Here is a 24,290-nt window from a genome sequence, read left to right as displayed (position 1 = left end):
ATTGCTATGTCGATTATTTTAACTTGTTTTTCTTTCTTCTCGACTACAGTTATATCTGGTATATTGTGTGGCAGATGTTTGTCTGCTTGTAGTCGGAAGTCCCATAATATTTTTACATCTTCATTTTCTTCAACTTTTTCAATTTTATGGTCCCACCAATGTTTGGCTTCAGGTAGCTTGTGTTTTTTGCAGATGTTCCAATGTATCATCCCTGCTACCTTGTCATGCCTTTGTTTGTAGTAGTAGTAGTAGTTGTTGTTGTTATTATTATTACATTTATATCCCGCTCTTCCTCCAAAGAGCCCAGAGCAGTGTACTACATACTTGAGACATAATACTGGATATTTACAATCTCAGACTGTAAAAAAGACATGGCAATCAGATATACAACTGAACAGCAGAAGTTACTTCAGCACATAATTTACAACAAAGACTTCTGAGATCCAGAGTTTTTGGACATATATTTGGTTGTTGGCTGTGTGTGGGGGAAATGATGATAGTTTAAAGCAGGTCCTGTGCATGTTGCTTGTTTGAAACAGTATAAGGAAATTAAGGGTTGTCTATAATCCGTGTGTCAGCTGCAGTGGTGCAGCGGGGAAGCAGCTTGCCTAGAGTGCAAGAGGCTGTTTGTTCAAATCCCTGCTGATGTACTTCCCAGACTGTGCCTAAGGTAAAGTGTGCTGTCAAGTCAATTTCAACTCCTGGCTCCCACAGAGCCCTGTCGTTTTCTTTTGGTAGAGTACAGGAGGGGTATACTATTGCCTCCTCCCGCGCAGTCTGAGATTATGCCTCCCTAGTAAATACATTTTTAGTGACCTATATTGGGCAGCAGCGATATAGGGAGGTGCTGAAAGGCATAATCTCATTCTGCGTGGGAGGAGACACTGGTAAATCACTCCTGTATTCTACCAAGAAAATCACATGGAATGTGATCGCTAGCAGTTGACACCGACCCACGGCACAGTCTTTAATCAGTGTGATCTCACACCCAGTCACAATACTTATACTTGTAAGAGGCTATGTCTTATGCAGATAAGAGAGGCTGACGGTGATATGGGCACGAAGGCATATTTTTCATTTTGAACGGAAAATTTTTAACTAGTGTGAAAACATGCTGCAGTTGTTTTCTGACTGACATAACACTCAAAATAAAGGCAATGTAGTCGTGTGCTGAGTGCAACTTCTTAATTTGCCCAAGTGTAACATACCTATACTGTATATTTTAAGGGAACAAAAGAAGATAGTGTCAGCAAGCGGAAAGACTGGAAAGTGCTATAAACAAGGTCACACAGCTTTCTACCTAATACCAGAGAGCTCACTGTACATCTAGATTGGTTTGCAGTTTCACAGTTTTTCTGACCAAGTGTAAGATGAGCAAGTAAAAAAGTAAATTGGATCTGCCTACATTATGACCATTGTCTTGCTATATAATGCAGATATATTTCCAGTTTTATATATAATATGCTTTTATATAATATGCTTTTGGGACTGGCTGGCAGCAGTATAACATTAAGTACTTTCACAATGCATAGTTGAAATTCTGTACGTGGTACAAGATCCAGTCTTACTTACAAGTTCAATAATGGGACGTTTTTGTGTCTAATAGTCAAAATGTCCTAAAGTCTTCCGTAATAATAGCATATGACAGTGAGCAAGCCAAACCTCATGTGAGACAGAGACTGAATGCTGGGGTGCAATAGTTTCCCTTTCCTGTGCTTGAGCCAGCCTCTTATTAAGGGAGGGACCTCTGCAGTGACAGCCAAAAACATAACTAGACTTCCAGAATGCAAGCTGTATTTTCTATCAGATGTGTGTCAATTGCAAGGATGCATTCCAGTACCCCATTTATATTTCATCAAAAAATATTTCTAGTCTGCACAACACAATTTTCATTCTCTCATTATTTTCAATAGAGAAGATTTTGAGTAATCAGCCAAGTGATCTCTATGCTCCCCCTACTTTATTTATAATGTGTCCTTGGAAAAGAATGGTTTACTGTGATGTTTGGTTCTGCTGTTAGAAATTTGGGTGTTTGTTTTTTTTAAAGTGAATATTTGCCGAAAACTTATAAGGCAACTTTGAAAACCAGGAGTGAAAGGGCCAGCTTGCTCAGCTCTTTACTTTGATTCTACAACATATATTGGAAGTGTGATTTGGTTTGTGCCTTGCGCTCCTGTGATCATTTTATTGGGCCAAATTTGATGAGATTTTATCTTCAAACAAAACTGATGCCCCATGCTTGCACACACAGATTTAACAGGCACAGATTTCTGCCTTCCTTGAATTGTGATTTGGTTTGTTTCCGAGATAGTGTTGTGGTGAGATATGGACAGTGGCAGCGCTCTCTCTCTCTCTGTGATATTTCTTGCCAATTGCTGTAATGAGCTCCATATCTGGCCCTGAGACTAACTTGTGCTTCATTCACTGCTCTGATCTGCTCTGCAGTCGGCATCGCAAAGTATACTCAGTCAAAATGTGGCTGAAGTTGCTCTCGTTGAGCGTATGGCTATGCTTGCTGATAAGGGTGCTGCTGTGGCAGCTGTTGCAATGCTAGGGACATAAGGAATCATAATTGTATGTGAGAGAGCAACTTGTGCCAGAGATGTTACTGCAGCGCAGGCACGATGGCTGACAGTGGATTCTGAGTCAGAGATTCTTTTTTGGCCATTTTTGGACTGTGTTTGAAATGTGTGTTGGGAGGGACAGATTCTGTTTTACTGTGTGCTCCTGCCATGTTTTTCAAGGCAGGTTGCACAATGCATTGCAAACTGCAATGCAAACTTTGTATGCAGTTCACTTTGTGAGTGCAGCTTGTTCTGGCTGTAGGGGACAATTGAGAAACTTGAAATGCCCCATTGTTCCCCATGGGTAGCTCCTAAGGACACCAAAGTGGGTTGTATGGTAGGGCATGATGGGTGCTACCTACCACACAAATCATCATAAAAGAAATGAGCAAGTGGGAGATTTTAAACAAAATGTTAACCTTTTCCCCCAAACCCCCATAGGATCCTGGCTAAAACACTCAAAACGTTTTGAGTTCATTTCTTCAAAACAGTTAGTGTGACTGCTGTTTCAATGAAATGTTTTGGCCATTTTGCATTTTGTTTCAAGCTTGAAGCAAAACGCTAAATCTGTTCCGTGCACATCCCTATGGCATGAGCCTACATGTGAATAATATGACGGAAACATTGGTGTGTGTGTGTGTGTGTTAATTAATCACGCTATAAGCAAAGTGGTGATTGCACATCTCTTTCCTACACAGCTGGCCCCACCCACATGGTTTCCTTATTTATTTTTTCACACATTCAGCATAGATTTGCATCATAATTACAGAAGCAGCCCACACCCTGTTGACCCTGTATGAAGGGACCTAAGAGGTGTAAAATATTTCTTTTTAGGCAATATTGCATGGAGTATATAGCAGTTTAAATGACCCTCTGAAAAATAGTTAATAGATTTGGGCTGTGTGTCAAGAGAGAAGGGGTAAAACTGCACTTGTATTTTATGTTTATATTTTTCATATAGAGTCCAGAGTCTGTACAGTATTACAGTTCTCCTGATTCTGCATAGTGTGTGAAATTCTTCCTTCCCTGATGGGATATATGACTGCAGGAACTTCCTGAATTTCTGATTGACTGCTTCAGTCCTGAATGTGAGTTGTGGAAAGCAATTCCTGTGGAAAAGGAGGTAGCATGTTGGGCAAGATGTTGAACAGTGTTCTTCCATGTGGGCCGTGCCACCCACGCTGACCTTGGAGTTATTCCGGGCTGCTGGATTGGACAAGGCGGCAGTTTCCGAGTGTGTGTGTGTGTGTGTTCGTCAAATCTGCATGTCTAAGTCTTGCTAAACTCCCTGTACTAATAAAGCAATAGTCTATACCCTTTGCTTCTACTAAACAGTCCTTTGTGGTGAACAATCTGGGCATATTTAACTACTCATGAAGACTACTAGAGCTCTGTCTAAATACAAGTACCTTTTTTAAAAAAGCAAAATTGATGGGAGTGACTGGGCTAATGCATTTTGTCACTGCCTTCAATTTTTGGCGTGTATATTATGTAAACTCAATTTAGAACTGTTAGTAGGGAATAGAGTAGAGAGGAGAATGTCCTCTTGAACCAGAAATTAGGTATGTGTGTGGGTGTAAAGCAGCCTGCCTTTCCATAGTTTTTAGTTGATTTCAGGACTCAATATGATGCCTTTGCCTTATAGTTGCATGCTTCTTCTCTCCCCTTCCATTTTGCAAAAATGTATATGAAATAGAATTCTTGTTCGTATGGTTGAGGTCCCATCTGCATGTGGGAAAGAATAGCAGCAGTTTGCATATTTGCTCTAATATCTGCAATCAGATTGCTTAGCTGGTCATCATTTACTCCCCATTCTTTAAGGAGCTTTCCAGTAATTAGTGATGTTTACTAGAATTAACTTCTGTGAATCTTTGGTAGCCTTGTATTTTATGTTGGTGCACATAGCAGGGATTCCCACTTCTGTTTTTGCATGATTGCCTTTCAGCTTCAAGGCCCAGCTTGTATGTGTGTGAGAGGATTCCACCCTGCTGTGCACTGTATTCACCCAGGCAGAATCTACTCTGGCTGGCTGCCATATATTATTGTGGTTGCCCATCCCATCCATAAAATTACAGCCAGATTTGTCCAGTCTGTTCCAAACCTTTACATAAAACCTTAAAGCTTTCCATGCTTTCTTGGAGTGTGTATAAAATACATTCTAGAATACAGAATGAATTGAAAGTTGAGTATACACATTGGAAAAATTGTAGTATGCTGAGCATATTAATTAAAGCCACTTTTCCCATGGAGGTTTCCTTGGCATGAATTTGTGAGCATAGAATAGAAGGGGAAGTGAAAGCTGGAGGGAAGGGGAGCTCCTAAATGTGTACGAAGCAAAATGGACCTATATTCTCATTTTGATGTGTCTTGTCTGATTTCTTGCAAGTGTAGTTTGTAGAGCCATGTTTGTTTTAAAAAGAGGACAGAACCTCCCCCACCATGCAGAAACTGGGCTTTTGGATCTGATACCACCTTTTTTCTGACTTCCCTTCCCTCCCACCATAATGGTAAAATACTGGACAGAGTACAGTAGTTACATGTCAAGACAATGTGAATGTGAGAAGCACCAAAATAAATAGATTGAATCTTTGTGTCTGCAACTTTATTTCCCCCCCTACTGATGGTGACTCAGACACTCAGTGTTTTGAGTACTCTGCCCCTGCCTCCCAAATATATAAGCATATAATATCTTTTTTCTCTAAACCTAATTTCTTGCTTGCTGAAACTGTGTATTCTGAAGAAAATTATCCGCTGGCTGTTTTATCTTCCAAATGTTATGTTCTAAGTGTAACAAGGGTGTTCTGTTTGTTGGATTTATATCCTGCTCTATCCCCAGGGGCAGATTAACCTTTTTGCCACCCATAGGCGGAAAGATTTTTGCCGCCCCTTTACCTTTTAAAAACAAAACAAAACACCACTGTGCAGTGGCGGCAGTAGGAAGTGGGGTGAGGGGAAACTTCCCAGTTTGCCTGGGGTGCGGTGGTGGCTGCAGCGAGGGTGTGGGAGCGAGGAGAAAATTCCTTCTTTTGTGCTTTAAAAAAAAACCTGCCACTGTGCGGTGGCAGCAGTAGCTGTGGGGAAGGGGGTGAAGAGGGGAGATTTCCCCTTTGCAGAGAGGTGAGCTTCCCATGCAGACACTTGGGAGGAGGGAGGGGAGCTGGAAGGACCTTGCCCCCCCCCATGTTCCCCACAGATATTGCCGCCGTCATGCAGCAGCATTTTTTTTAAAGCACAAAATGGGAGACCTTTTTCTCCCCCCACCCTCGCTGCAGCTGCCTCCGCTGCTCCCAGAGAGGGGCAGCAAAATTTGAGGAGCAAATTTGCTGCTCCTCAAACTTTGCTGCTGTAGGCAAATGCCTACCCTGCCTCTCTGTTAATCCACCCCGTCCCATAGATTCAGAGTGGTTTATAACATTCCCCCCCCCCGTCCCTAAGGGCCTCACAATCCTAAGAAAGTTGGGGGGATTCTTAGAGGAAATTGGATATTGTAGAAGTCAAGGGAAAGAGTTGTGGTATGCAAGGACGAGGCAGTGGAGTGGAATCAGGAATAGTGATAGTTTAATGAAATAGTATGTGCCAGGAGTTGACACCGACTTGACGGCACAACTTTACTTTACAGACAGAGAAGTGCAGACTCCTTTTCCGTGCTCTTGTTGCTGGCTGTTTGTTAGCCCCACCTCTATTCCAGGACAGGAATACAAGTAACTAAAGCCCCATTCAAAAGCTGGCCTGGATCATGAAATTGATTAACCAAAAACACCACATCCCTCCTTTTCTCCAAATAAAAGACCAGTCCCACCAAAATACTAACAAAATTTGGAACACAAAACTATACACATAAAACAAGAACACAGATCAAAAGTTAGCCCACAGATTAATGATCAGCTACTGCTATGTTGTATAGTCCTGCAAATAGCGTGCTCAGTGATTGATCCTTTGTGGGTAATGTGAATTAGGGGTGTGCACGGTCCGGTGCACCCCCGGTCTGGCACGGGGGGGACTGTTGCTTTAAGCGGGGGGGTGGTAGTACTTACCCCTCCCCCCGCCGCTCTTCCCCCTCCGGCGCTGGTCAGTTGAAAAATCTTCTTGGGGCGGCAGAGGTCCTCTCTGCCGCCCCTGCCCCCGTCGTTGTTTGGAAAGCCTAGAACAGATACGAGCGCTAGCGGCGCGCATGCTCGTCTCTGACGCTGCTGCACACGCTGTAACGTATGCGGTGCACACGCGGCAGCGTCAGAGACAAGTGCGCACGCCGCACAGGGCGCATGCGTGCCGCTAGCGCTCGTCTCTGTTCTAGGCTTTCCAAACGACGACGGGGGCAGGGGCGGCAGAGAGGACCTCTGCCGCCCCAAGAAGATTTTTCAACTGACCAGCGTCGGAGGGGGAAGAGCAGCGGGGGTGGGGGTAAGTACTACCACCACCCCGCTTAAAGCAACAGTCCGCCGGACCTCCGGACCGGTCCGGCGGTCTTTTGAATTGTGCTGGACCAAACCGTGCACACTCCTAATGTGAATGGCACTATTCAGGATCACATGGGGCTGCAGGCACTAGTGGATCAGGATTGCTGAATGGGATGACATTATCATTGGATATGGAGTCGTCGTCATCTGAGCATGAAGCCTGATGTGTGCTCGGCATTGGTTTGAAGTGAGATACATTTCTTGTGACTGTGGTTACACCATCATGGTACCTTTTATCTGCATTATTTGATGTGGTGCAGGATAAAAGGGCAGTGACAATTCATTCCAAGGCTGAAGGTTTTTCATTAAAACCATGTCACCCACTTTCAATGGTAGTATAGTGGCTCGCCTGCGTCGATCAGTGTACTGTTTCATTGTAATCTTTGCGTGTGCATTATGTTGCCGTAGAACAGTGTCTTGAGATGGAGTGTCAAGCTGAGGCATCAAGCTGAGGCAGTTCTGTCCGAACTTGTCTGCCAGACATAAGGGCAGTTGGTGCCACACCGACAAAGCAGTGGGGAGTGGACCTGTAGCTGTGAAGGAAATGAAATAATTCTTGTTTCAGTTTGGCACCTTCTGATGTGGCAGTCTGGAGAACTTTCTTGAGTGTCCTCATGAACCTCTCAACTTCCCCATTAGCCTGCGGCCAGTACAGTGTGATTTTTTTCAATGTATGGAACCTATATAGCCTGCGAACTGAGCAAGCTGGGAGCTCTGAAAAGGTGGTCCATCATCACTTTTGAGAACAGCTGGTATGCCATATGAAGACAAAATCTTAACCAATTTGGGGATTACAGTATTTGCCAAAGTGCTGGTAAGCATTTCAACCTCTGGAAAATGGCGATAGTTATTGATGACTGCCTGTCATTGGGGAGATCACGAAAATCAACACGGACCTCCACCTATAGTGAGGAAGGAAGAGGAGAAACTCGCAGTGGAGCCAAGTGACTCCAAGGAACTGTAGTCTGGCACAGAAAGCAAGATTACACATATTGTTCAGCAAGAGCATCAATTCCAGGAAACCATACTTCTTCTTTTAACAGTGCTTTGGTTTTCACCACACTATGGTGACCTTCATGAGCCAAATCGATGGCATGGTTCCATAGAGCCCATGGAATAACCAGTCGAGTGCCACAAAGGAGGAGATCACTGTCTCTGACAGTAGGCACATTGGCAAAGAATTGAATGGTAGCTTGTGCCTCTGAAGTCAAATGTGCTGAATCATTCAAAAGTGATTTTCATTGACCCCTGCAAACGGTCTTAATGACAATCTGGACTGGAGACAAGAGTCATCATGTGTCGCAGTCTCTAACTCCTGCAATGAGAGAGCTTTGGGAACTGTGTAGGAGAGAATAAAGTTGACATGTGTCTCTGCCTTGGTTGTAGTGTTATGATCAAAGCTGTGCTGGTGATAGGATGTCTGGAAAAGTAATCAGCTGGATTATCTTTACCTAAGCAATAGATTACCCTGTCGTCATATCCCTGCAATTTAATCATCCAGCGTTCAATATGCACTGGAGGTTGAAAGGATGGATAGTTGAACATAGGTTCCAGAGGCTTGTGATCAGTTATGACTGTTAATGAACAGTCATAAATATGTAAGTGAAAATGAGAACACTCACAGGCAATTGCAAGTGCCTCCCACTCTGTTTGATAATACTGTTGTTCTGTGAGTGAAAGAGCTCTGCTAGCATATGCTATGATAGAATTATGGCTCTGTTGATATGCTTGTGTGAGGACAGCACCCATACCAACAAGGCTAGCATCCACCAAAAGTTTAGTCTGTTTGTTGGGGTCAAAGTATGACATGACAACATCACTTGCAAGGGCGTTCTTGAGCTCCGTGAAAGCTGTTTGATGTTCAGCCAACCATTCCCTATGGGTCTTTTTTGTAAGATCCCTGAGAGGCTGGGAAATTGTGGCAAGCCATGGGATTTGCAAGGCCCAAAAGGCTACGAACTTAGGTGGGAATAGTGGATACTGTAGCAATTGTACATTGCCATAACATTTTGGGCCACCAGAGATACCATCTTTGGAAAAGATACAGCAAAAAAGCTCTAAAGAGGTTTTTTTAAATTCGCATTTGCCCGGGTTAAGAGTCAAGGTTCTCCTCCTATTGTAAGATTGCAGTAAGATGAGAGTCCTGCTCCTCTTCTGTGGTGCCAAACACCAAATAACATTACTGACATTGAACACACTGAGGAGTCCAGCTAGCATTTCACAAATTGTATTCTGAAATATTTCTGCAGCTGAAGAAATGCCAAAACTAAGGCATTTGTAGCGGTGAAGGCCCCTATGAGTTGAAAATGTTGTGATATATCTGGTATCAGGATGAAGTTCAAGTTGATGGTAACTAGCAGTAAGATCAAGCTAGGAGAAAAATTTGGTTCCATTAAAATCAACAGCGATGTCATCCACAGTGGGATTAATGTGTCTCTCCCCCTTGATGGCTTGATTGGGGAGGCACATGTCCACACACATCCTGGTTTTGCCTGTCTGTTTAAGTTTTGGGGCAACAACTATGGAGGAGACCCATGGGGTAGGGCCATCCACATGCTTGATGATATCAAGTTCCTCCAAGTGTATCAACTCTTCTTCAACCAGTTTCCTAATATGGAAAGGAATACATCTGTGCGGCAGGGCAACTGGTTGAACTGTTTCATCAATGTGAAGTTTTACTTGCTTCCTCTTCAACTTTCTGATGTCTTGAAACGTGCTCATACTGGTGGAGGTTTAAAGGAAGTGGATATGGGAATATAGTCTGGAGCATTGTGATGAGTCCCAAGGCATTGACCATGTCATAGGTGATCAAGGAGAGGAGAACTGGTCTTGTGGTAGTAAGCATGACTTGTCCCCATAGCTAAGCAGGGTCTGCCCTGGTTGCATTTGAATGGGAGACTTGATGTGTGAGCACTGCAAGATCTTCCCCTCAGGGGATGGAGCCGCTCTGGGAAGAGCATCTAGGTTCCAAGTTCCCTCCCTGGCTTCTCCAAGATAGGGCTGAGTAGGGGTGTGCACGGATCGGTTCGGAGGCCATTCTATTGGCCTCCGAACCGGTCTGGAGAAGGGGTGGTTTTGGTTCGGGAGGGTTAGGGTGGGGGGTTCCATTAAGGGTGGGGGGGGCTTTACTTACTCCTCCCGCCCTTTACTGCTTTGGCGCCGTAAATATTGCAAGAAATCTGGGCTGCAGGATCCCTCGCCGCCCGCTTCTATTACTAATTATGGCTCTGCTCCTCCTCATTTTAAAAACCGGGGGGCGGCAGGGTGCTTCCCTGCCGCCCCCTCGAAGCCCCCTGCTGCCGCTGAAGCCCACTTAAATCTCGCCCGGACCGGAGGAGAAACCGCGCTCGGGTGGGCGGCAGCGAGACGTCCGTCCGCCCGCCCGCTCCTTGCCTTGCCGAGTGCGAAGTGCAGGGAGCCTTCTGCACACGTGCGAAGAAGGCTTCCTAGTTCCTTCTTCGCGCGTGCGCAGAAGGCTCCCTGCACTTCGCACTCGGCAAGGCAGGGAGCGGGCGGGCGGGCGGACGTCTCGCTGCTGCCCGCGCGAGCGCGGTTTCTCCTCCGGTCCGGGCGAGATTTAAGTGGGCTTCAGCGGCAGCAGGGGGCTTCGAGGGGGCGGCAGGGAAGCACCCTGCCACCCCCCAATTTTTAAAATGAGGAGGAGCAGAGCCATAATTAGTAATAGAAGCGGGCGGCGAGGGATCCTGCCGCCCGGATTTCTTGCAATATTTACGGCGCCAAAGCAGCAAAGGGTGGGAGGGGTGAGTAAAGCCCCCCCGCCCTTAATGAAACCCCCCACCCCAGCTCCGAACCGCAGCTCCGCGGTCCGGTGCACACCACTAGGGCTGAGAGAGATCCCTGCCTGCAGCCTTGGAGAAGCCACTGCCAGTCTGTGAAGACAATACTGAGCTAGATAGACCAATGCTCTGACTCAGTATATGGCAGTTTCCTATGTTCCTAAGGTATCACCACTAGGTGCAACATGCATGGGACATATTACAGATGTGTCCTGGAAGGTAAAATGTGCCTGGAACACAAGTGTCGAAGCTTGGCTGAGGAACATCCTTGTATTATTTGTATCCTTATCTTATTGTCTGTGTTTGTGAATGCACAGGACTGTGCAAGGTGATAAAGACGGGTATGATATGCATCGGTACTTTCTCCTTCCTTTTTGACATGCTTCCTTTTTGACATGCTTGCATGCTTACATTTGCTGCTCAAAGTGCATGGCTTAAAATACTTGGTGAGTGCTAGCTTTCCCTTTGCCTTTCCATAATCATCACCATTTCCAGTATCGGATAATGTTTTGAAAATCCGGTGGATGTCTTTGCCTGCATAATGTAACAGCATTTCCTGCTTGGTGGTGAGGTCACTTTCCTTTAGCACAAGAAATAGATTTTCCAGTCTTTCAAGCCAGTGGTCCCATCTAGGTCCGAGTGTAGAGTGGGCGTCATGAATACAAATTCAGGAAAAGCAGGGAACATATTGATAACAAAGACAGAGGTTCCTAAAACTGGAAGAGGAAGCAGTCACTGTTCGGAAAGTATGCTGTGCCCCTGAATAAATGAAGCACCTCAAATGACTGCCACTCCACTCCCCCAGTCAGAGAGAGCTCTGTAGATAAGATGGCCACTGCACTCAAAAGGAGGCTACTACAAAAAGTTTGTGTTACACAGTCTTTTATCTTTGTGAAGGCCTTTTGTAGGCCTTTGTAGGCCTTTTCCTCTCTCTTTTGCTTTCTGTTATTGAGAAGGGAATCTTATTTGTTGTTTGGTTTATGGGGGGTTCTTAGCCTCTCTTGTTGCCAGTGCAGAATCTCATCACCAGTGTAGAATCTTAACCTTTTTCGTTGCCAATGTAGAATCCCAGGGAAAGAGTTGTGGTGTGGAAGGACAAGGCAGTGGAGTGGAATTAGCAATATTAATAGTTTAATGAAATAAATATTATGTACAGAAAGGCAAGTCCAGACTGCTTTCAATGCTCTTGCTGCTGGCTGTTTGTTAGCCCCACCTGTAATCCAGGACTGCACTAAAAGTAAATAAAGCCCCCATTTGAAAGCTGCCCTGGATCAAGGAATGGATTAACCAAAACACCACAGATATCTGTGGTTAGGTTCTTCAGAGGCCTCAAAAGAGTAAACTTGAGTAGGTATTTTGGATAGCAGGGTCATTGCTCCTATAGCCCCTGTTTTAGACTTTGCCCTCACTGTCCTTTGCCCTTGCTATCCATTAACTATCAAGGGAGAACTTGTTTTGAACCAGACATCAGTACATCTCGAATTTTAGATTAGCGCCACTGCTATTGTCTCAACTCCATTTTCTTTGGCCTCATGTAAGCTGCAGCCTTGATCTCCTGGCTCTATTGAGAGAATTGAAAACCTGCCGTATTTTTTTTAGTGTAAAGGCTGCAGAGGAGTTTTCCCGACAGAACTTTTATCTACTATCTCTATCACGCCCATGACCAGTTGGAAGTCCCTTGACTATAAGAACTTGGATCAGCTCTCTTTGCTTGTTCTTCATGTCCTTTTGTTTGAAGGAAACTCCTTCAGTCCAAAATGAAGGGCAAGGTGCAAATCTCCCCCCCTCCCCACTTTGCGCTCTATTCTTGCCTGTTTATTAAAATATGTATCCCCTGCCTTTTCTATCCAAAGGATATCCAATATGGCCAGTAATAACAAAATCCTCAATAAAAACTATTCCAGAGATTTACAGTAACAATAATTTAGACAATTTTTGTCTAAAGATAGAAACAAGAACACACAAAAAAACCCTTTTGTTTTAACATTTTCAGGGAGACCCTTGTTAAGTTAGCATGCAAGAAATGCATACCTAGAAGCTCCAGCCATTCATAGCTTCTGTGTTCATGTGCTCCATAATTGCACCAAATTGTCTCCTGCTCAAAGATTGCTGGAAAAGATATGATTGACATGCTCTGGAAACTCTGGGATCCACATTTCCTTGTCTTGTGCTGAGCAGCCCCAGGCAGTGTTCCCTCTAATTTTTATCAGTGAGCTGAAAGGGTTTTGTTCTGGGGTCGCAGTGTCCAAGGCGCATATAACTAACTCACTCTCTCCCACTCACGCTCAATGCCCCCAGGCCCCCACACCTCAACATTCTGCCGGCAGCCCATTACCCCCTCTTTCTGTCTGGGCCACCACCGCCTCCCTCCCTCCCTTTACTTCCATGTGAAAGGAAAGCCGGAAATGGGCTGTAGACAACAGCCCATGCAGTCACTTGAGGGGAGGGGAGGTGGAAGGAGCTCGCCACTGCCCCCCATCCCACTGCACAGCTCAGAAGGCTTTTAGAAGTAAAAGGGTGAGCAAAGCCCACTGTGCCTGCCCAGGGGAGAGGAGGCAGCAGCAAGAGGGGGAAACAGGTCGATGCTTCCTGGCCAGGAAGATGGGAAAACGGGGTGCTGGGCAGTTGAGTTGCGGTGGTGGGCGCAACAGAGACTGTGTGCCTGCCAGAAACTCCTGTGCAGGGGCCTAGGAGTTTGTGCGCATGCATGCACCTTAGAGGGAACAGTGGTCCCAGGATTTAGTTTTAGACTTATTTTCAAAATGTCACTTACTCTAAGCTCTCCCCATTGTTTGTAGGAATGTTCCTTTATTTCGGAAGTAGCAATCTCAGAGGGCTAACTAATTTTTATTCTGTACTATTCTGCTTCTTCAATCCATTAGGAATCTTGGAGTGAATTAAATTATACTAGTGGGCCCGGGCACAGAGCATCTGTGCCTCTAGTTGGGCTCTGCCCGAGCCCACCGCTGCCGCCTGCGGCTCCGGCCGGGCCCGCCGCCTCCTAGCCCGGCTTCCCCCTCCGCCTCTTCCAGCCGGGCTCGCCGCCTCCTCCGACTTCCCCCGGGCTCCGCCTCCTCCCAGCTGGGCCCGCCGCCTTCTCCAGCTTCCCCTGGGCTCCGCCTCTTCCCGGCCGGGCCTGCCGCCTCCTCCGGCCGGGGCCGCCGCCGCCCATGGCTCCGGCCGGGGCCGCCACCGCCTCGCCCGGCTTCCCCCGCCGCCTCCTCGCCTCGCCCGGCCAGGCCCGGCGCCTCAGCCTGTCCCCATCGCTGCCAGGCCGGGCCCATCAGCGGCCATGGCTGCCGCTGCCGTTCTCCTGGGTGTGCCGCCAGGACCAATCAGGCGCCCCCTCAGCCCAGCCAATCAGCTGGGCTGCTGGGACGCATTTTTCCTGGGCACACCCAGGAGAATTATATATATAGATACTTTCGGACAGGCAATGGAAAGTAGTATGTACAATGTTCTTATTGGTGACATTGAAGACATAGTTACTGAAATGTCTGGACTGGTCTCCCTTGTAACTTTTAAAATGAAAGAAGCAATTTAAAGTGAGTCTCATCCTGAACCTTGAGTTTCATCCTGTTTGGAATCTTTGAGAAGGAACTGTCCGAATGTCATGGAACATTTACAGCAGTTGAACACAATGACTTGTGCAAACATGTCAGCATGAGAAAAGAAGGAATAATATTTGACCCAGTTCATGGCTGTTTTGGAAAATTTGTTGGAGTTGGCAGAATCCTGTTGCCTCATCCTAAGCCTATTTTCTTGGAGGTAAACTCCATGTAAAATGGGATTTACTTCTAAGTAAGCCTTTGATCACAACAGACAGTACAGAGAAGAGCATGGGTGGGAAGGCATAAATATGCAAACATTTTGCAAAAAGGCAGAGCTAGAATCATTGCTAATGGGAACAAAGCTTAGATCTGTATTAGAATCTGATTTTAATGAAGGCAGACACTACCAGTAGTAAATCAAGCCGAATGTCATGTTTTTGGCTGCTATATAACAGGGAAATTGTGGCAACAGAAGATAATTGAAAGTATTAATGCCTTATCCCAGGACTAATCATTTCCCCCCCAGTTTGGGGCAAACCTAGCTCCCCCCGCCTGGTCAGAAACCACCCTGGTAAATCCAGCTCTAAACCTCCTTATTCATCTGCCCCTACTAACTTGTCAAAGAGGCCCCTTTTAACGTGGTGATTCTCTTTATTTAGCAGGGGGAGAGTAACTGTCTCTATCCACCCCCAGCACAGTATCTCCAGTGACTGTTGCTGGTGTCTATCTTATGTTTCTTTTTTGATTGTGAGCCCTTTGGGGACAGGGATCCACCTTATTCATTTATTATTTCTCTGGGTAAACTGCCCTGAGCCATTTTTGGAAGGGCGGTATAGAAATTGAATTATCTATTATATTAATTCTCGTAAATGTGCCTCTGTGGGGATGCGTCCCGGCAACCCAGCGGGTTGGCTGGGCAGTGAACGCGCCGGATTGGCTGGGCAAGGGAAGTAGAGAAAGGAAAAGAAGGAAAGTGGGCAAGCGGAGAGGAGAACTGAATGGACTGGGGAAGCTGTGGGGAGAGGGAGGGCCATGCAGGAAGGAGCCTGCTGAACGCTTGGCTGCCCAAGGAGGTGGTGGCAACGGCCAGCTGGGAAAACACAAGCAGCCTAGAAAGCTGCGGGGTGGGGTGGAAGCACGAATAAGAGAGAGAAAATGAGAGAGAAAGAGGGGAAAATGGAGGAGGGAGCAAGCTGGGGCAGAAGGCTTGGGGGGGAGCGGACTGCGGAGGCAAGCGGTGGGCCGCGGAGCCGGTCCTTGGCCCAGCGGTGGGCCTGCCAGGGGACTGCCCTGCCCTGCCCTGCCCTGCCCTGCCCCTGGAGGCCAGGTGGCAGTGGGCCTGGCAGCTTGCCTGTGGAGGCCAGGCGCCCGTGGGAGGGCAGGGCGGGAAGGAACCGGGCAGCGAAACTTACCTGTTCACCGCCTGGGAGGAGGAACAGCGGCGGCGGGGCCCTTTGCGGCCACCCGCCACCCGGTAAGGCCTGTGGCAGCAGTGGTAAAGAACTCAGTGTGGGGAGGGGGAGGGCAAGAGAGAGTGGGGGAGGAGGGAGGGTAGGAGAGAGTGGGGTAGGAGCGAGGCGCGCGGGGGGGAGACAGAGCGAGCGAGCGAGGTGCGCGGGGGGGAGACAGAGCGAGCGAGCGAGGTGCGCGGGGGGGAGACAGAGCGAGCGAGCGAGGCGCGCGGGGGGGAGACAGAGCGAGCGAGCGAGGCGCGCGGGGGGGAGACAGAGCGAGCGAGGCGCGCGGGGGGGAGACAGAGCGAGCGAGCGAGGCGCGCGGGGGGGAGACAGAGCGAGAGAGCGAGCGAGGCGCGCTGGGGAGGACCAGCAAAATAAATTATCCCAAATAACCCCCAAAAAGAAGTGAACTACTGCACAGATGCTCTGTGGAGGCCAGGCGCCTCCAGGTTCAGCTAGTTATTATTATTTCTTGTTTACACAGTCAGCCAGGTGTTATTGAGTGGTTTGTTTTATCCAGACATCGAGTCCTTCCCAAGGACCTGGGATGGCTGAATTTTATTGTCAATGTTGTTGCTGCTGTTATAGATATCGTCGCACAATATAGGCTGTTCCCAGTAAAGCTGCTTTTTGTAATTGGCTGATGGTGATTTCTGTGGCCCCTATGGTGTTGAGGTGCTCTTCAAGGTCTTTTGGAACTGCACCCAGGGCGCCAATAACCACTGGGATTACTTTGGTCTTTTTGTGCCACAGCCTTTCAATTTCAATTTGTAGATCTTTGTATTTTGTGAATTTTTCTATTTCTTTTTCCTCTATTCTGCTATCCCCTGGTATTGCTATGTCGATTATTTTGACTTGTTTTTCTTTCTTCTCGACAACAGTTATATCTGGTGTATTGTGTGGCAGATGTTTGTCTGTGTGTAGTCGGAAGTCCCATAATATTTTTACATCTTCATTTTCTTCAACTTTTTCAATGTTATGGTCCCACCAATGTTTGGCTACAGGTAGCTTGTATTTTTTGCAGATGTTCCAGTGTATCATCCCTGCTACCTTCTCAATAGCACTTGCTATTTGTTGTTGAGTTTTCTTTCTGTATCATCCCTGCTACTTTGTCATGCCTTTGTTTGTAGTCAGTCTGTGCGATCTTTTTACAACAGCTGATTAGGTGGTCCACGGTTTCATCTGCTTCTTTACAAAGGCGGCACTTGCTGTTTGTGGTGGATTTTTCGACTTTTGCTCTTATTGCATTTGTTCTTAGTGCCTGTTCTTGTGCAGCCAGTATTAAACCCTCTGTTTCTTTCTTCAAGTTGCCATTCTTAAGCCATTGCCAGGTCTTGGTGATGTCTGATTTTCCACTTATATTGTGCAAATATTGACCATGCAGTGGCTTATTTTTCCATTATTCTGCTTGGTTCTTGACTTGTTCTTTCTTGTAGGCCTGCTTTGTTTCATTGGTATTGAATAGTTTCGCATTATTGACCATTTGAAGTGCATCTTCTTCACTGTCTTTGACATATTCTTCAAGGCCTCTTTTCTCCTCCTCTACTATTTGATGGACTTGCAGCATTCCTCTTCCACCTGAGCTGCTGCGAGGGAGGTATAGCCTATCGACATCACTGCGGGGGTGCAGAGCATGATTGATGGTCATGATTTTCCTGGTCTTACGGTCTAGCGTCTCTAGCTCTGTCTGGGTCCAGTCTATGATTCCTGCAGTGTATCTGATAACAGGTATAGCCCAGGTGTTTATGGCTTGTATGGTGTTGCCCCCATTGAGTTTGGACTTGAGGATTTTTCTAACTCTCCTGATGTATTCACTTCCTATTTTTCTTTTAACTTCAGTGTGTGCGATGTTTTCAGCCTGGAGAATGCCCAAGTATTTGTAATGTTCTTTCTCTTCCAGGTTCTTGATCTTGCTTCCATTGGGCAGTTCTGTTCCTTCTGTTTTTGTTATTTTCCCTCTGTTCATTATTAATGCAGCACACTTGTCTAGTCCAAACTCCACTGCTATATCGCTACTGAATATACGGACAGTGTTTAGCAGTGATTCGATTTCTGACTGGGACTTTCCATACAACTTCAGATCGTCCATGTACAGCAGATGGTTGATTTTATTTGATGTTTTAGATGTTTGGTATCCGAGGCCTGTTTTGTTTAGTATTTGTGAAAGTGGGGTCATGGCAATTACAAACAACAGAGGGGATAGTGAGTCACCTTGGAAAATGCCTCTTCTAATGCTAACCTGTCCAAGTGTCTCGCCATTGATTGTTAGCTGGGTACTCCACATGCTCATTGCTTTTTAAATAAATATCTGAATGTTTTTGCTGACACCAGTTGTTTCTAAACATTTTAGTATCCAAGTGTGAGGCAATGAATCAAAGGCTTTCTTGTAGTCAATCCATGCAACACTTAGATTGGTTTTTCTTCTCTTGCAATTTTGTAAAATCATTTTGTCAATCAGCAGCTGGTCTTTTGTGCCTCTGGTGTTTGGGCAATTTCCTTTCTGTTCAACTGGAAGCTGTTTGTTAGTTAATAAGTGTTGTTATCACTTCATCTGCTATTATTCCAGTTAATAATTTGGTTGGCAGACAGGTTATTGGTCTATAATTACTTGGAACTGCACCTTTTGCTGGGTCTTTCATGATGAGATGAGTTTTCCCAGTTGTTAGCCATTGTTCAATATCACCGCCTTGCAAAATGTGATTGAACTGTTTTGATAGTTGTTTATGAAGGCTTGTTAGGTGTTTAAGCCAAAAGCCATGCAGTCCATCGTCGCCTGGTGCAGTCCAATTTTTAATTTTCTTTGCTCTTTCACTTATTAATTCTGGTGTTGTTATTATTAGATCTTGCATTTGTTGATTAGATTTTTTGACCTCTTTCATCCAGCCTGCTTTTTTATTATAATCTATTGGATTGTCTCATAATTTCCACCAGAATTGCACTGTTTCTTCTTTATTTGGTGTTTCTATGTTTCTTGCAGTTTCTCCTTCTATACTTTAGTAGAAACGTCTCTGATTCGACTGGAATTGGAGATTCTGCCTGTGTTGTGTAATTCTGGCTTCATATCTGCTAATCTTCTTCTTTGACACTGCTGTTATTTGCTGCTTTATTATTTCCAGGACTTCTCTAATTTTCCTTGAATCGAGGTGGTATTTTTGGATCAGATACTGTTTGGTGTTTTCATTCTTCAGCTTCTTGTCTTTCATATCTTTCAATTTACTAGCATCTGATCTAAGCCTGGAGATTTTATTTTCTAATCTAATCTTCCATTTAGGTGATGTACTGCTTTCTTTTTTGACAGGTCCACTGATCTTATATCCGAGCTCTTGTGTTATTGTTGCTGCACTGTACATTATTTGGTTTGTTTCTTGCAAATTATTGGTTGTTGTTTCTGCAAGTGCAACATTTACATCTTTTAATGCCTGAGCAAGTTATTTTTTGGCAACTGTTTTTAGAGCTGGGAGTCGAACCCTGGTGGTTGTTTGGTTCATGTGCTCAGTTATTTTTTGCTTTAGTTCTTGTTGCTTTTCTGTTAAACGGCATTCGGGTTTTTGAGGTGAAGGCAAAGGGGAGGTTGCCTGGTTTTGATTTTGAAACAGTTCAGCAACAGTGGCATCCTCTATTTCCAACACCTCCTCCACCTGCACCTGAGCAACTTCTTCAATTGGTGGTAATTGTTCTTCCATATCTTGAGCCTGTGTTGCTCTTTGCAGTTCTTCCAGCTCAACTCCTGTGAATACTTTATTTCTTATTATGTATCTTCTCTGGTCTGCTAGCCTTTGTTCTGTTATTTCTGTATCTGGATGCTTCTCTTTCCAAATTTGGTACATTCTTTCTAAATAACCTCTTCTAGTTGGACTAGACTTGTAATAGCAGATCATTATTTCCTTGTTGGCATTTTTTGTATATTTTTTTCGGTTAAGCGACGTTTCTTCCAGTAACCTTGCAGTCTCCAGCCCTGGTTGCTCAACTGAAGATCCTGAGTCCTGTTGCCCACTTGCCACCAGATGTCCAGGAACTATAGCACCTGGCGCGGTCCTTGTTGACCCGGGCGACAACCGATCCAGTATAGATTTATTAAAGTTACGTCTCACCATATTGTTGATGGGAGAGGCACTCTTTGTGTGGCTCCTCTGGTGAGACCTGTCCAGTATGGTTGGACCTCTGGCATAGCTCTCACCTTCCTCAGAGCACACAAGCCCCACAACCGGGGCAAGGTAGTGCCTCACTGGGGGCAAGGTAGTGCCTCACTGGGGGATGATGATGATGATTCTCCAGAATATTCCATCATCACAGAGCTCTGTAGAAAGGGCATGTATGCTGCAGAGCATGTGCTCATTTTTAAATTTTTCATTGTCGCTACAAGGATTGTCTCCCCCTGTTCTTGCACCAGCTACTTCAATTTGTATATTACCTCCATCTAGGGGAAAAATATAATCCTGGGGAGAGGAAATGGCATGTTACACTGCAGTGTAGATATGTCATAAGTGGGAGAGGCTTTCTCACTCCTACTGTGCTGATTGGGCCAACCATTTAGTACATTTGGCTTGAATTCCCCCCCCCCCCACATGCTTCAGTTGTTATGATGGTGTGCTTGAGCTTCCCTACGTGCATTTTCATCTCCCCCTCCCTTACATTGTTTCCAAGTTTTTTACCTTCACCTTCCATTCTCCTCCAGTCTACTTTTCTGTAGTGTTGTGCACCACCACCATCCGGTTTGGAAATGCTTTAACTAATTATACCCCGCCCCCGCCCCCCCACCAGTTTTTAAAAAGTGATCATTTGAGCACATCCTGAAGTTCCCTCAAGCCTCCCCTCCTCCTTACCTGTCCCCCAAATGGGCCTTTTCTGTTGCTGCTCCTGAACTTTGGAATGTGCTCCTTTTTAAAATAAGAGCCTCTCCTTCTCTGTCAACTTTTAAAAAGGCACTGAAGATACATTTATTCACCCAGGCTTTTAATTTGATTTATGGTTTTAAATTGTTAGTGTTGGTTTTAAATGATTTTAATGTTAATGATTTTAATTGTTTAATTGATTGATTTTTAATTGTTTTTATTTTGATGTAAACTGCCCTGAGCTATTTTTGGAATGGTGTTATATAAATCAAATCAAGTCAAATAAATATGCAAACCTTTAGAAAATACAAAGCTTTCCTTTGATGAAGTGTTCTATATGGCGCTGGTTTTACACTGGTTCTCTGTCTTGTATGTGCTACCTTGCTGATCTTCCATCAACACACGGTGCTGCTTACACAGGCCCCCTTGTTATGCCTCTGTTGAAGTCTAACTTCAACAGAGGCATGACTGTTGATTATGACGAAGAAGATGACTTCTTATGATTATGAGAAGAAGATGACTTCTTCTAATGGCAAGTTATTAATCTAGTGGTGCTTCCCAAGGGTAACCTCAGATTTTCACTGCAAACCCAGGCCAGCTTAACATGCCCTCCAGAGTTTCACAGACACCAGTGTATTTGCAATTCCTCTATTCAATCTATGGCCTGGACACATCCCACCCTCTGTTACGCATTGTTGAACATTTTTTTCTGGTGTGCTTTATATTAGTTTATTATACAATAGCTTGCCCTGTGCTGCTTTCTGAAGGAGGCTGTGTTACCAGGCCACCTTTTATAATTTCCCTTTTTGTTAAAAAAAAAAAAAAACAAAAACCACAGAGAGAAAAACAGGGCATGCAAAAGACAAACAGAAATTATGAAGAGGAAGCTCGGGAGTGGCCTTCTCTGTAGTTGTTCCTGGACTGTGGAATGATCTCCCTATAGACATTTGTGGTTTAACATCTTTACCAGCCTCCAAAAGAGCCCTCAAGGCACATTTTTTTAGGCTGTTTTTTTGGAAATTTTTGAATTGTCTAAAATTCCTGTTTTAAGAATTTATTTTATTTTGTCTTTATTGTGTTTATTTTTCTGAACCGCTTAGTGCCTTTGGAGTCAGGTGGTATCAGTTAAATAAATAAATAAGGAGGGTTAGGTGAGTAGTGGCAGGACTGTAGGATGGGAGGGTTGAGTTTGGGTTAAAGAGGCCACAGGAATCCCCTGCCCTTTGCCTTCATTTCAACTTGCCCCATTATTGCTCCACAACCCCAAATAAATCCTGCTTCTTTACTTGGGGAGCTTAATTTACCTAGCTTCTTTGTGTGCACTATAGTGCTATAGGTAGTGTTGTGTGGCACACAGAGCTTAAATAGACCACCTCCACACTTGCTTAAAGGCACTTCCTCTCCTCCCAGCCACCACCTGCCACTAGATGTCTGGGAGGGTGCAAGGCAGAGCCAGGAGCAGATTGCCAGGCAGAGGGAGGGGTGATATTGCTGGTCATTGTGGGTGACGGCAAGAGGGGCCTACACCCTGAGTCATCTGCACTGTTGTAGTGCCGCACCTGCTCACCCATATGGAAGATCCCTGCTAACTGGGCAAAGAGGCACCTTTTTAACGTAGTGATTCTCTTTATTCAGCAGGGGGAGAGTAACTGGCCCTATCCATCCCCAGCACAGTACCTCCAGTGACTGTTGCTGGTGTCTATCTTATGTTTCTTTTTGGATTGTGAGCCCTTTGGGGACAGGGAGCCATCTTACTCTCTCTCTCTCTCTCTCTCTGTAAACCAGTTGTTCCTGGACCTTCTCAGCCATGGATGGAGGGCAGTGGTGTTGGTGGCTCCCCAGAACAAAACAGCAGGCCCAGTACCATCACCACCACCACCAAAATGGTCCCAGACCAAGAGCAGCATGGTGTGGGACCACTTTGAGCTCTACCATGGTGACCCACACTATGCCGTCTGAATCCACTGTAGGACAGAGCTCAGCAGGGATAAGGATCCTAAGTGTCTTGGGATGCTGAGGATCTTGAAGCGCCTGTGACGGTGTCACCTGGGTGCCCCTGCTCCAGCTGGCAGCAGTAGGCCTGGTGTGTCCTCAGTTAGCAGCAAGACTCCTGCTCTCAAGCAGGGGAAGTTGCCAGTGTGCTGGGGGTAGTCAGTGGGCAAGTGGTCTGCTTGCCCAGAGCCTCATCTCATCACCAGGGTCATTGGGGAGATGATCACTTTGGACGACCAGCCATTCCAGGTGGTGGAGAATGCTGGCTTCCGCTGGCGGCTTGGACTACTTGCCCCCGACTACAGCATCTCCTAATGTACCACCTTTACCAGGTGGGTGATGACCTCCCTTTACTGGTTGTGCAGGGAGGCAGTGTTGGGGTTGCTGCGCATAGCAGTGCTTGATACCTGCGTGCACTTCACTGTGGGTCTAGTGGAGTTGTTCCAATGGGAGGCATGCTGCTTTCCCATCCCTCATGGTGCACTGGTGGGTGCAGGAGAGCGAAGGGACGTGCTGGCGGAGGTGTGGCCAGCCCCTCCCATGCAGTGGAGCACAGGTGGGCTCCGCTGCACGTGGAGGTGCTGGTCACTGACCACATGGCAGATAAGCTGTCAGTCACCATGGATCGCCAGGTGGGGGGATGGCTGCCTGGGCAACCAAACCTTCACCCATGGTTCATAGCCACTAACAATGCCACCGACTAGGGCAGCTGATCAGGGTCAGTTTGTGTCCATTTGCCGTACGGTGCATACTCTGACCTGCCTGTGCAGGATGCGATTGGCCCTTCTGGAGCTGCAGCCGGGCAAGACATTCCCACTGCAGGCTCTGGGCACCATCCTGCTGCTGCCATGGCTGCTTTTGTGGAGAGGTGCCGCAAGATAGCAGCTGTCTTCCACCAGAGCCTAAATGGTAGGTGGGTGCTCAAGAAGAGTCAGTTTGAACTGGGCGTACCTGAACACCTGATCCTTCAGGATGTTCCAACCGGGTGGAGGTGTGGATTGGAAGTGTGCAGCCCATCCAACCAGGTCTGAGTGCTCCTTTCTGTGGTTGTCTTGGTACTCAAACCATTCTTTGCTGCCCCAAACAGCTTGTGTGCCGAGAAAAGCAACACTGAGCCAGGCTTTGCCCACCGTTCTCCTCCTCAAAAGGATGATGACTGAGCTTCAGACCTCACTGACCACTGAGGAAGCAATTGCCTTGGCAGATCGGCTGAGGACTGGAGTGTTGAATTGGCTCCCCTTGGGTGCATCAGCCGTGCATTTTTCGTCCTGCCTATGTGACCCAAGGATCAAGGGCAAAGCAGACACACTTCACCAGCTGACCAGGCGGCGGGATCTCCTGTTTGCAGAGGTTAGACAAGCAGAGGAGATGAGGCTGGAGTGCATCCAGGAGGAAGGTGCTGGAGTGCACAGTTCACCCTACTGGCAGTGAGCAGTCCATCCCTAGCAGCAGCATCACCACTGCTTCCCAGTCCAGCAGCATGGTTTCCCTGGCAGGGTCAAGTGAACCGGTGGTTCTGCCTCTGTGTTCTACCCGGTGGTTCATAGTTGCATTTGAATGGGAGACTACATGCGAACACTGTAAGATATTCCCCTCAGGGGATGGGGTGGTTCTGGGAAGAGCATCTGCTGGCTTGCATG

General features: G+C 46.2%; 1 protein-coding gene across 8 annotated transcripts in view; it reads left to right on the top strand.

Annotated features, from left to right (window-relative positions):
- Nucleotides 1-24,290, top strand: part of HPCAL1 (hippocalcin like 1) — a 145,818-nt gene that overhangs the window by 9,667 nt on the left and 111,861 nt on the right. The gene's annotated exons all lie outside the window — the stretch shown is intronic.

This window comes from Hemicordylus capensis, chromosome 1, assembly GCF_027244095.1.
Source record: "Hemicordylus capensis ecotype Gifberg chromosome 1, rHemCap1.1.pri, whole genome shotgun sequence".
Classification (NCBI taxonomy): domain Eukaryota; kingdom Metazoa; phylum Chordata; class Lepidosauria; order Squamata; family Cordylidae; genus Hemicordylus; species Hemicordylus capensis.
The sequence above is the reverse complement of the archived record's forward strand: the minus strand, read 5'-3'. Positions and strand labels throughout refer to the sequence as shown.